Below are 13,280 nucleotides of genomic sequence, written 5' to 3' on the forward strand. Positions count from 1 at the left end.
TTATGCTGAGCAAACTGTTGGCACTATATAAATCCTGTATAATAATAATAATAATAATAATAATATTTTAACTACATTAAACTTTTAAAAACATTTTATCAGTTTTAACAAATATAAAGTTTGGTTTGTAATTATCAAACAAACAGGAGGAGAAAAAGCAACACATTTTAGTTCCTGTTAGAAGCCCACAACCATAATTAAAGGGATGACATGTTAAATATTGAAATGATCTTTTAACCTACAGTGGGGATCGAAAGTTTGGGCACCCCAGCTAAAAATTTGTATTAATGTGCATAAGGAAGCCAAGGAAAGATGGAAAAATCTCCAAAAGGCATCAAATTACAGATTAGACATTCTTATAATATGTCAACAAAAGTTAGATTTTATTTCCATCATTTACACTTTCAAAATAACAGAAAACAAAAAAATGGCGTCTGCAAAAGTTTGGGCACCCTGCAGAGTTAATATCTTGTACTGCCCCCTTTGGCAAGTATCACAGCTTGTAAACGCTTTTTGTAGCCAGCAAAGCACTTTCAGATGTCAATATCCTCTGTTCGGAATGTAATTAAGAAATGGCAGTCATCATGAACAGTGGAAGTTAAAGCAAGATCTGGAAGACCAAGAAAAATATCAGACAGAACAGCTTGCAGGATTGTGAGAAAAACAATTAAAAACCCACGTTTGACTGCACGATCCCTCCAGAAAGATCTGGCAGACACTGGAGTTGTGGTACACTATTCCACTATAAAGAGATACTTGTACAAATATGGTCTTCATGGAAGAGTCATCAGAAGAAAACCTCTTCTACGTCCTCACCACAAAAATCATCGTTTGAACTTTGCAAATGAACATATAGACAAGCCTGATGCATTTTGGAAACAAGTTCTGTGGACCGATGAGGTTAAAATTGAACTTTTTGGCCGGAATGAGCAAAGGTACGTTTGGAGAAGAAGGGGCACGGAATTTAATGAAAAGAACCTCTGTCCAACTGTTAAGCATGGGGTTGGATCAATCATGCTTTGGGGTTGTGTTGCAGCCAGTGGCACAGGGAACATCTCACGAGTAGAAGGAAAAATGGATTCAATAAAATTTCAGCAAATTTTGGATGGTAACTTGATGCCATCTGTGAAAAAGCTGAAGTTAAAGAGAGGATGACTTCTACAAATGGATAATGATCCTAAACGCACCTCGAAATCCACGGGGGATTACATCAAGAGGCGTAAACTGAAGGTTTTGCCATGGCCTTCACAATCTCCTGACCTCAACATAATTGAAAATCTATGGATAGACCTTAAAAGAGCAGTGCGTGACAGACAGCCCAGAAATCTCAAAGAACTGGAAGACTTTTGTAAGGAAGAATGGGCAAAGATATCTCAAACAAGAATTGAAAGACTCTTGGCTGGCTACAAAAAGCGTTTACAAGCTGTGATACTTGCCAAAGGGGGCAGTACAAGATATTAACTCTGCAGGGTGCCCAAACTTTTGCAGACGCCATTTTTTTGTTTTCTGTTATTTTGAAAGTGTAAATGATGGAAATAAAATCTAACTTTTGTTGACATATTATAAGAATGTCTAATCTGTAATTTGATGCCTTTTGGAGATTTTTCCATCTTTCCTTGGCTTCTTTATGCACATTAATACAAATTTTTAGCTGGGGTGCCCAAACTTTCGATCCCCACTGTATGTAGGAGTTTGTGAAATAACATTTTCTAATATTTTTTAAAGGAATTTCCAATGTATTTCCAAATGTAAATAGATAAAGCAGAATCTAGTTTTTTTCTCAAATCTCTGTCCCCCTTCTGCTCAGGAGACAGTTATTACTGCTGCTCTATGTGGCATTCATGTAATGATGTGTGATCACAAAGTGCAGTAAGGCTACATTCACACTGTCATTGAAAGCAGAAGTTTGAGGGGCATTTTTAATGCTCCTCAAATGCCTATGCAAATGATACTATGGACAGCACACAGTGCTGTTCACATTATCAAAACATGAAGCATCATGTTGTGTCACTTTTCTTCAAAATTGAACCTTCATGTCGAGTCTGAAGGAGTTTGAAGCCTTTCAACGTCTCCCATTCAAGTCTATGGTAACGCTCTGCAATCACCGCAAACCATTAAAACAAATAATAAAGTGCACTGTCCCTTTAAATAAATAATAATAAGCACATTAACCACTTGCCTTCCTGAGGATTTACCCCCCTTAATGACCAGGCCTCTTTTTGCTACTCTGCGCTGCACTAATTCATCTGATAATTGCGCGGTCATACTATGCTGCACCCAAATGAAATTTATGTCATTTTTTTCACACAAATAGAACTTTCTTTCGGTGGTATTTGATCACCTGTGTGCTTTTTATTTTTTATGCTATAAACAAAAAAAGACCAACAATTTTAAAGAAAAACAATATTTTTTACTTTCAGCTATAAAAAATATATAGTAAACTCAAAGTTAGTTATAAATTTAGGCCAAAATGTATTCTGCTCCATGTTTTTGGTAAAAATAATCCCAATAAGTGTATATTGATTGCTTTGTGTGGAAGTTATAGCGTCTACAAACTATGGGAGAGATACTGCAATTTATGCCATTTTTTTGCTATACAGCACTGCACTAGTTTAACTGATAATTGCACGGTCATGCAATACGGTACATAAATGAACTTTATGTCCTTTTTTTCACACAAATAGAGCTTTCTTTTGGTGGTATTTGACCACCTTTCACCTGTGCACTTTTTATTTTTGGCGCTATAAACAGAAAAAATTTGGACGAAACAAAATGTTTTTGACAAAAACAATATTTTCTCTTTCGGTCATAAAAAATATCCAAAAAAACTAAAATTTTGTCATAAATTTAGGCCAAAATGTATTCTGCTACATGTTTTTGGTTAAAAAAATCCCAGTAAGTGTATATTTATTGCTTTTACTTTCTGACTGCCCATCACATTTCTTGAGGTGCTAAAATACCAGGATAGTACAAACACCCTCAAATGACCCCTTTTCGGAAAGTAGACACCCTAAGCTATCTGCTGAGAGGCATATTGAGTCCATGGAAGATTATTTTTCCACAAGTTTCTGGAAAATTATAAAAACATTTTTTTTTTTACACAAAGTTGTCATTTAAATCATTTATTTCTCGCACAAACCATGGGTATATGTGGAATTACACCCCAAAATACATTCTGCTACTTCTACAGAGTATGAGGATACCACATGTGTGAGACTTTTTGGGAGCCTAGCCACATACAGGAGCCTGAAATCCAATGACCACTTTGAAAGCCTGAAGGTGCGTAACTTCCTCATTTCACTTCTTCACTACCTATCACAGTTTTGAAGGCCCTGACATGCCAGGATAGCACCAACCCCCCCCCCCCCCCAAATGACCCCTTTCTGGAAAATAGACACCCTAAGGAATTTATATTTAAATGTTTTTATTGAAAAATTTTGAAATATACAACATAACAGAGAGCAGAAAACAACAGTAAACAAGGTTCACTATTAATATAGAAATTATATTGATAGGAAAGGATGGAGTGGAGGTACCCCGCCAACTGGCCGGGGTAGATATTAAAGTCTCCGCTTGGTTACATGAGAGGTATGCTCCAATATTGTGAACCTTGGTAGATATTTATATGGGGAAATTAGAAGGGGCAAAGGGAGGGAAAGGGGGGGGAAGTGAAGGCACCTTAAAAATCGGGATCATGCAATTTGGATGTTATAATATCATTTTATTACACAATTGGGGTTCTGTAGCCAGCGAGTCCAATGAGTCTCAAATTTATGATAGGAGGAATTGTGGAGGGCTGTTCTTCTCTCCATCTCACACAGAAAGTTAAGGTCAGTTAGTAATCGGTGTAAGGAGGGAGTGGTGATAGATCGCCATAACCTGGTGATGTTGAGCTTTGCAGCTGACAAGATGTGTATGGTAATAGTGCGTGAAGATAGTGGTAATTTGTCTATGCCAATATGTAGGAGCGCTAGAGCAGGGTTTGGAGAAACTGATGTCTTTGTGATGGAGGAGATTATCTGGAAAACTTGGTTCCAGTAGGAGGTGAGAGATTTACACGTCCACAATAGATGGAGAAGTGAGCCTGTTTCACCACAATGTCTCCAGCAAGATTGGGAATGTTGAGGGTAGAATAAGGACAGTTTAACGGGAGTTAAGTACCATTGGTGAATTATTTTCAAATATGCTTCCCAATGGGAGCTGCATTTTGAGGCTTTGAACGTGATGGTGAAAGTTTTCTCCCACGTATTGGGAGATATGGGCTGGGAGATTACCTTTTCCCAGTTCGCAAGGGAGGATGTGTATGTAGTAAATTGTGCTTCAACTAGAGCTGTGTAAAAAGTAGATATACCTTTTTTTGGGTAAATTGTCCTTTGGAAGAATTGTTGTGCTGTTGCTGGGATTTTTATGTGGAGTGGTACATGTACCTTGTACAAGATATGGGTTATACGTATATAGGTGAAATGTTCAGTGGCCGGGATTTGGTATTTTCCTCGAATAGTCTGAAAGGAATCTAATGTATTTTTAGTGTATAAGTCTTGTATATTCAGTATTCCATGGTCTATCCATAAAGTTAGGTTTAAGTGGGGGGAAAGAAAATGTAGGGATGAAAGCGGAGTGGGAATTTGAAGGTTATCTTTGCGTAATTGATTATGGGCAATAAAGTCATACCAAGCTATTAAGGAAGCTTGTATACAAGGGTGGTCGTGTATATTTGTAGGGTGTGCTCCACGGGGTAAAAATAATAAGTCTGACAAGGTGTGCGGTAGGAATAGGGAAGTTTCCATCATAGTCCAGGTTTTGCTTATTGTGGGCTGCCTCCAAAAGAAGAGCTGATCAAGTAGAGCGGCATGGTAGTATGATTTCACATGTGGGAGACTCGCTCCGCCTCTGGAGGGTGGGCGAATTAGAAGGTTTGTGGCACACCTGGGCTTTTTCGAGTTCCAAAGGAATTTGTTCAATATTGCCTGGAGTTTCGTGAAGAAAGTGTGAGGGGCTGGGATAGGGAGAGTGCGAAATATGTAGAGTATCTTGGGTAGTATAGACATTTTAACTGTCACCATTCTACCTAATGTCGAGAGGGTAGTGGTGCGTAATCCTTTAATTTCTTGCGGGATAGATTCAAGTAGTGGTTTAAAATTAGCATTATAGAGTTGGTTTGTCCTTGCAGTAAGTTTAATTCCCAAATATGGGATGCTAAGTTTTTCCCAAGTAAAAGGGAAGTGTTTTTATAGAGTAGACTTTGGGTGATTTCAGGCGTGTGTAAGTTCAATATAGATGATTTAGATTCATTGAGCTTGTAGTAAGATACGGATGCGTAATCTTGGATACGCATTCGTATCGATTTGAGGGAATTGTATGGATTAGTGACCATTAGGATAATGTCATCTGCAAATAGGCTGATCTTGTGTTCGGAATTTAGGAATTTGATTCCCGTGAAATTAGGGTCGTTTCTGAGGTTGGTTGCTAGTGGTTCAATGAGTAGGGCGAAAATTATAGGGGACAATGGGCATCCTTGCCTAGTTCCGTTGGAGATGTAGAAGGGTTGAGATAGTGTGCCATTGGTTAGAACTCTGGCTGAAGGTTTAGAGTAAAGGGACAGAATAGCTGATAACATCCAATCAGATATTCCAAATTTTTGGAGTGTATGCGACATAAACTGCCAATGGATTCGGTCAAATGCTTTTTCTGCATCGAGCGATAGTAGAAGCGAAGGTTGGGTACCTGATTCAAGGTGGTGTAGTAGGGATATGATACGTCTAGTGGCATCAAGCGCCTGTCTACCAGGAATAAATCCCACTTGGTCTGGGTGAATTAGGGTCGGTAGGTGGGGGAGTAGTCTAAGGGTGAATATCTTAGCGTATATTTTTATATCCGTGTTAAGAAGCAAGATTGGTCTGTAATTTTGTACTAGTTGGGGGTCTTTGCCAGGTTTCGGTATAGTAGTAATTATTGACTGTAGCATTTCTTGGGGGAATTCCCCGGAGGAGGCGACATGGTTATATAGGACAGATAAATGTGAGTTAAGATTGGGGGCAAATGTTTTGTAGTATTCATTTGTGAAACCATCATTTCCTGGTGATTTGTTTAAAGGGAGGGCACGAATGATTCTCTCAACCTCATCAGGAGAAATCGGTACGGATATAGATTCAAGTTGAGAGGGAGTTATGCGTGGGAGATTAGTGTTATGTAAAAATTGTTCTATTAAATGCGTTGTTGGCTGGGTTGTATTAATGTCATCTTTTAAGTTATATAGTGTCTGATAGTAGGCCGCGAAGGCATTGGCTATATCTCGGGGGTTTGTCAAGGTGACGTGCGAAATAGGGTGTCGAATGATAGTTATTTTGGTTTTAAGTCGTTTTTGTTTAATGATCTTGCTAAGAAGCGAGTTTGCTGTGTTACCGAGTGCATAGAATTTGGCTTTCGATCTTTGCAGGTTGGCGTCATATGTATGTAGTAAAATGTTGCGTAATTTGTTTCTATCGGAGTTTAGTGTCGCGGTTGTGGTGGGAGTAGGATGTTGTTTATTGAGTTGTTCATTTAGACGAATGGAGGTCATGAGTTAGTCGACTTGTTGAGATCGTTGTCTCTTAATGCGGGAATTTAATTGTATGAGGATACCTCTCATGTAGGCCTTGTAAGCCGGCCAGAGTGTGGTGATGGATATATCAGGGGTGACATTGGTATCAAAAAAGAGTTTGTGAGCGTCATGAATATGCTTCTGATTCTCTGGTGAGGTCAGGATTGAGGAGTTGAGTCTCCAGATAGGTGGTATCGCCATATTTTGATCATCATCTAGTGATATTTGGATTGGAGCATGGTCGGACCAGGTTATAGTCTCTATTTTGGATGACGTCACATGTTGTAATGTCCATTTGTCCGTTATAAACATGTCTATTCGTGAGTACGAGAGATGTGGGGGAGAGTAGTAGGTATAGTCTCTTTCAGATCCGTGTTGACATCTCCAGATATCATATAAGTCATTGTCATGAAGAAATTGGTTAAGGGTCGGTTTTGTGGATTTTGAGGTGGAAGACGAGTCTATGTCCAAGTTACCTACAATGTTGAAGTCTCCACCAATGATGAGTTTCCCTTGTTTAAGTGGGGAGATGACTTTGTAGAGTTTACGGTAGAAACGTAGTTGTTTGCAGTTCGGGCCATAGACATTCACTAAAGTATGAGTCTTGTCGTTTATTTTACACACCAATATATGGTAGCGGCCTTGTGGGTCCGCCGTCTGTGATAGGATACTGAATGAGAGAGAGTCATTAATGGCCGTAATCACTCCATTTTTCTTTTTGGGGTTAGTTGCCATGAACAGCTGAGAAAAACGATGAAGGTACAGTTTGGGTGTCTTTTGGGTAGCGAAGTGTGTTTCCTGTATGAAGAGTATGTCCGCTCGCAACTTCCTTGCTTCCTTGGATAGTAGTGATCGTTTATATGGTGAATTTAGGCCACATACATTTAAAGATGTAATATTAATCATTAGGAAGTATGGTTTCCAGCTTTTCCGTAATCTGGTGTGTTATTTGAGAGTAGCATAAGGTATTGTGTTTTCCAAGAAAATAGGTATTCAGGTGGGGGTGATAGGATGGACAATCAATCGGAGCGTTGAGGAAAGTATTCCATGAGGAGTCGAGGTAAGTAACACTTGGGTCTTGAGTAGGAGTCCAGTGGTGCCAAGGGGAGGGAAATGGAAGGATAGAGAGAACAGTAAAAAAACACTTGCAAAAAATGCAAGTATGTTGAGTAGCCAACATTGGGGGATGCGGATGGGCTTGACCGCCTGAGGGAGTCAAGCCAATTGTAAATACGTAGTAAATACGTAGTACGAACTTCAAAGGGTCTGGGCCGAACGCCAGAGATATCGAATTAAGAAATGGCTCCTGGGAAAAAGTGTGAGCATGTTTCAATATAAGGTACGTCTTGTAAAGACTATGTTGCTTCCATAGAACTATGCGCGGGTTCTTGTGATTCTGCAGGGAGGATATTCCAGGTTTTTAGCAAATCCAGGCCTGCCTCTAGTGTTTAAATAGTAAAGATCCTACCATGTTGCCGCACCGTTAATTTGGTGGGAAACCCCCATTTGTAGGCTATACCATGATTCCTGAGGGCCTTGGTGATGGACACCATTCTTTTTCTGTTGAGGAGGGTAGCTTTAGATAAATCAGCATATAGGCGGAGATTTGCATAAGATGGCGGGAGTGGCGGTGGATTTCGGGCCGCCGACATAATTTTGTCTTTTACATGGTAGAAATGGATGCGGGCTAATACATCTCTCGGGATGGTTGCTGGTAGGAAGGAGGGTTTTGGTAGACGGTGCGCACGGTCAATTGCGATCTCTATGTCAGAGATTGACGGAAGTAGAATTTTGATGTAGTGCTGTATGTATGGTAGTAAGTCGCCATTGGTAATAGATTCAGGGATGCCTCTGAACTTAATGTTGTCGCGGCGTGATCTGTCCTCCAAGTCGGCTAATTTTTGGTTGATTTGCTCAATATCGGTTGAGTGTTCTGTATGTGCGTCAATCAAGTTGTTGTGCGCCGTGATTATGTCTCCCATGTTATTTTCAATGTGGCTTATTCTGTGGTCTTGTTTTTGTACTATAGTTGATAGCTGGTTGAGTGACGTAAAAATATCGTTGTGTAAAGATTGGCGCAGAGATGTAAGCATACTTTTCATGCATATCTCCGTCAAGGGTATGTCAGACGCAGGGAATGCATCTATGTCAGGCATGGCTGTATGAGAAGGTTGTAATATAGGATTTGAGGCCTGATATGCTGTACTGGGGTCCTGATCTAGCCGTGGCCTGGATTTAGCTGGGCTGAGTGATGTAGGGGACAGTGGGGGTGAAAACTCACCAGGGTCCCCAGGGTAGAGCGAGTGTTGCAGCCTGGAATCATTTTGCTGGGCCATGTAGTCCTCCTGCTGGGCGTTGCTGATGTCCCCCTGCTTGCAGCCGTGGGCGCCATCTTGGATTTTCGGCCCGACGGCCGGGAAGAATTGGGTGAGTTTCCCGGGCTGAGCGGAGGTTATTTTCCTCCACGGCATAGTTGGGGAGGTGCGGGCACTGTATATCAGTGCAGCAGAGCCTGTGTGGAGTCCCAGGGCCGGTGTGAGCCGCTCGTATACTGGCGGGTGGACGGCACTGCTTTCAAGGCGCGTCCACCATCAGAGCCGGCCGCGCATGCGCCCCCCACCCTAAGGAATTTAAAAAGAGGCATGGTGAGTATTTTGCAGATCTCATTTTTTCTCACAAGGTTTTGAAATATAAAAAAAAAATTTCCAAAAACTTGTGGCAACAAATGAGATCTGCAAATTACTTACCATGCTTCTCATCAAATTTATACTTTCCAAAAAGGGGTCATTTGGGGGGGGTTATGTGCTATTCTGGCATTTCAGGGCCTCCGAAATTGTGATAGGTAGTCTGGAAGTGTAATGAGGAAATAGAGCCCTTTAAAAGCCTGAAGGTGCTTATTGGATTTTGGGGTCCTGCACTTGGCTAGACTGCCAAAACGTCTCTCACATGTGGTACCCCCATACTCGGGAGAAGTAGCATAATGTATTTTGGGGAATAATTCCACATATACCCATGGCATGTGTGAGCAATAAATCATTTGTGTAAAAAAAAAAAAAAAAAAAATTAGTTTTTGTCATTTTCCAAAAACTTGTGGTAAAAAAATAAATTCTTCTATTGATTCAACATGCCTCTCAGCAAATAGTTTTGGGTGTCTACTTTCCAAAAAGGTTTCGTTTTGGGGGGTGGGGGCATTTTATGCCCAGCATTAGAAGTTTATGCCACACATCACTCACTCTTCTAACCACCTAAAGATCAAGCATTTTCTGACACTTTTTGTTCACAGGAAAAAAACTGTATTTTTTGCTAGTAAATTGATTTAAACCCCCAAACATTATATATTTTTTTAAAGCAGACACCCTAGTGAATAAAATGGTGGGTACTACAATATTGTATAGCACATAGTACTCACGCAGTGATTTTTCGAAAGCAAATTTTAAATAAGAAATACACTTTTTTTACTTTTAATGCACAAAAACACAATATATTAGCCAATTATTTAGTAAAATATAAAAAATAATGGTATGCCGAGTAAATAGATACCAAACATGACATGCTTTAAAACTGCGCATGCCCCGTGCAATGGCGACAAACTGCATATATTTTTAATATCCATAGGCAACGCTTTAAAAGCCTTTAAAAGCTACCATTTTAGATTTACAGAGGAGGTCTAGTGTTAGAATTACTGCCCTTGATCTGACGTTTATGGCGATAGCTCACATGCATGGTGCAACTGCTGTTTACATACCGGTACAGGGTCAACGCTTTTGCGCACAGGTGTGCGCGCATGGGAGGAGCAAGTTTTTTTGTTTTGTTTTTTTTTAAGTTACTTTGATTTTTTTTTATTATTTTTACATTGTACCTTTCATTTTTTTTATCACTTTTAATGTTATCACAGGGAATGCAAATATCCCCTATAACTTCAATGGGCATTGTCATATAATCTTTTTTGAGAAATCTGGGGTCTATCAGACTGAATATTTCCTCTGCCCTTACATTATCTAATCAAACCAAAATCGGTGTGATCAGATGCTTTCCCAATTTACAAATGGCGCTGCAAATATCCTGCAAAACTGAAGTGATTAAATGCTCGTAGCTTCCAAATTCTTAGACTATAGAGATGATTGGCACCATTCCAGTCTCTAATCAGCTCTATGGCCAGCTGGCAGAAACAACGGCTGCATTCTCAGGTTCCCCCGATGGCACGGGACTGCCCGAGAAGGCCGTGGAAGGCAGCGGGGGAGGGGGGCATCATCTCCAGATGCTTGTTAAAGCAATCCTGCAGCTAATTAGCCACTAGGATTGCTTTTGCATGAAAGCCAATTGCTGGCTGAAAAAAATGATACCAGGATGACAGGGGCGGACTGACAACTCATGGGGCCCCCGGGCAATAGGGGATCATGGGGCCCCTGTGTCCTTGCCCAAACTCAAAAAAGCCTATGAAAAAGGTACCAGGGGCATCTCATGGGGCCCCTACTGACCCCGGGCCCTCGGGCAGTGCCCGAGTTTCCAAATGGTCAGTCCGCCCCTGCAGGATGATGCCTGCAGCTGTAGGCATCATCCTGGTATAACCATTCAAAGTCCAGTGATGTACCAGTACATCGCTGATCCTTGTTGGTTATATATGCTATGTTCTTTTTTTTTTATGCAGCCTGTGAAATAAATGAAAAAAAGAGAAGAAATATCTGCCAGAAAAAGTATGTGGTATGCCCACCATTAGAATATACCGCCCTGCATCCACCCACATCTAATGGTGGCCACACATTAGGTCACACTTTACCACAAGCGCCACTTCCAAGATTGGACAAATGTCTAAATAGTGGCACGCTTGAATAAAAATTGTCCACGCATAAGTGGTACCCCATTTGGAAAAAGGATGACACCAAGTCCCAAACTATCTTGCCACTGTTCCCCATGTAGTCTGGGCATCCGGGGGGCTCCACGTAACTATCTTCTCCCTCGTATAAATCCGAAACTTATAAGTATAGCCTGTTGTCCTCTAATAAGGTCTTCTACATCTTGATCCCATATCTGGCACGCTTGCTGGGGAGAAATTGTTTGAATGCAAGGCCGCCAGAAAAATTAATCAGGGACTCATCAACGCAGATTTTTTGCTGGGGAGTATAGACATCTGCAAATTTTTGGTTAAGGTGGTTTGTGAGGGGCTGAATTTTGTGGAGCCGGTCAAATTCAGGGTTACCCCAAGGATGACAGAGTGTATTGTTGTTGAAATGCATAAAACACATTATACTCTCATATCTATGCCTGGCCATGGCAGCAGAGAACATGGCATATGATGAATCAGGTCTGTGGACCAATACAACCAGAATTCATTATTTTTAGTAATGCCTATGTTGAGGGTTAGGCCCAAAAAAAATGTAAATTCGAAAACCGTAATGAGTTTCCATGCAACTGGTCTGGCAAGGATTGAATTTGGGTTGGCGGCAATAAATTGTTGTGCATATAAATTGCTTTGATCCACAATCAATGCATACAGATATTCCTTGAAAAACAGCTCAAAAAATCAAGGGGAGGAGTTAAATTTGCTATTTCCACCTGAATTCTGAGTTGGGCAGTAAATGGTACGGGTGCTGCAGAATTTGTGGGCTGTCAATCGGGATTTGCAAGCACATCCGGAAGGATACTAGGGGCTCTACAGGCCTGTGTGCGAATTCTTGGTGGTTGCCGGACAATACTTGTGCTCACCACCGCACCAGCTTGTACTGGACTTATGGGACTCACCACGTTGCCAAGTCATACTGCAGTGCTGGTATTATTATTATTATTATACAGGATTTATATAGCGCCAACAGTTTGCTCAGTGCTACAATATAACGGGAGACAATACATAACAATACAGTTCAATACAAGAGGGTTAGGAGGGACTGATCCTGGGAGCTAACAATCTAAGAGATATGAGAAAAACCAGGATGTACTAGGCCACTAGTACTCACCAGTTCACCAAAAGATAGAGTGTAACTAGTACTGGCACTCTTCTCATCAAAATTTACTGACAAGTTCTAACAGAGATCAGGCCTTATTCTGCCAACACTGTGGTTTGGTGTGCAATGTATCAAGTGACAGTGACCTACTGACACTGTGCTTGCTGGGGGAGAAGAAGGGGTAAGTGTAGGGGCTAAACGCAGGTGCTGGCAGGTTCTTTGGCTGATCCCGCTAATGCTGCGTTTTTGGGGACGCTATACTAATGTGAACGCTTGTATAGTGCTGATCTGATCAAAGATATTGATCCGTTCAGACACTATACTAGCAATGGAGGTTTATTGTGCATGAGCGTGTTCCTGGCAATCAAGGGGTTAAATGTAATGACTGGTGTACTGACGGGCAATCTGGCGCTATCTGGGAGACCGCAGGAGCGTGAATCACGTGTATATATATGTGATTTTGTGCACCCATGCCGCCCTGTAGCAGTATTTCTGCTATAGGGCAATCAGGAAGCTGTTACAGAAGCAGTTTGTGTTACGTCACTGCTTTTCTTTAACTGACAATTGCACGGTCATGCACCACTGCACCCAAATTAAATGTATGTCCTTTTTCCCACACATTGAGCTTTCTTTCCATGGTATTTGATCACCTGTGCGTTTTTTATTTTTTGCACTATAAAAAAAAAAGTCTGACAAATTTGAGAAAAAAAACAATATTTTTTGCTATAAAACATGTCCAGTAAAAAAATTTAAAAATCAAA

The sequence above is a fragment of the Staurois parvus genome, unplaced genomic scaffold, assembly GCF_062004578.1.
Source record: "Staurois parvus isolate SC_StPar_1 unplaced genomic scaffold, SC_StPar_1.0 ptg000153l, whole genome shotgun sequence".
NCBI lineage: Eukaryota > Metazoa > Chordata > Amphibia > Anura > Ranidae > Staurois > Staurois parvus.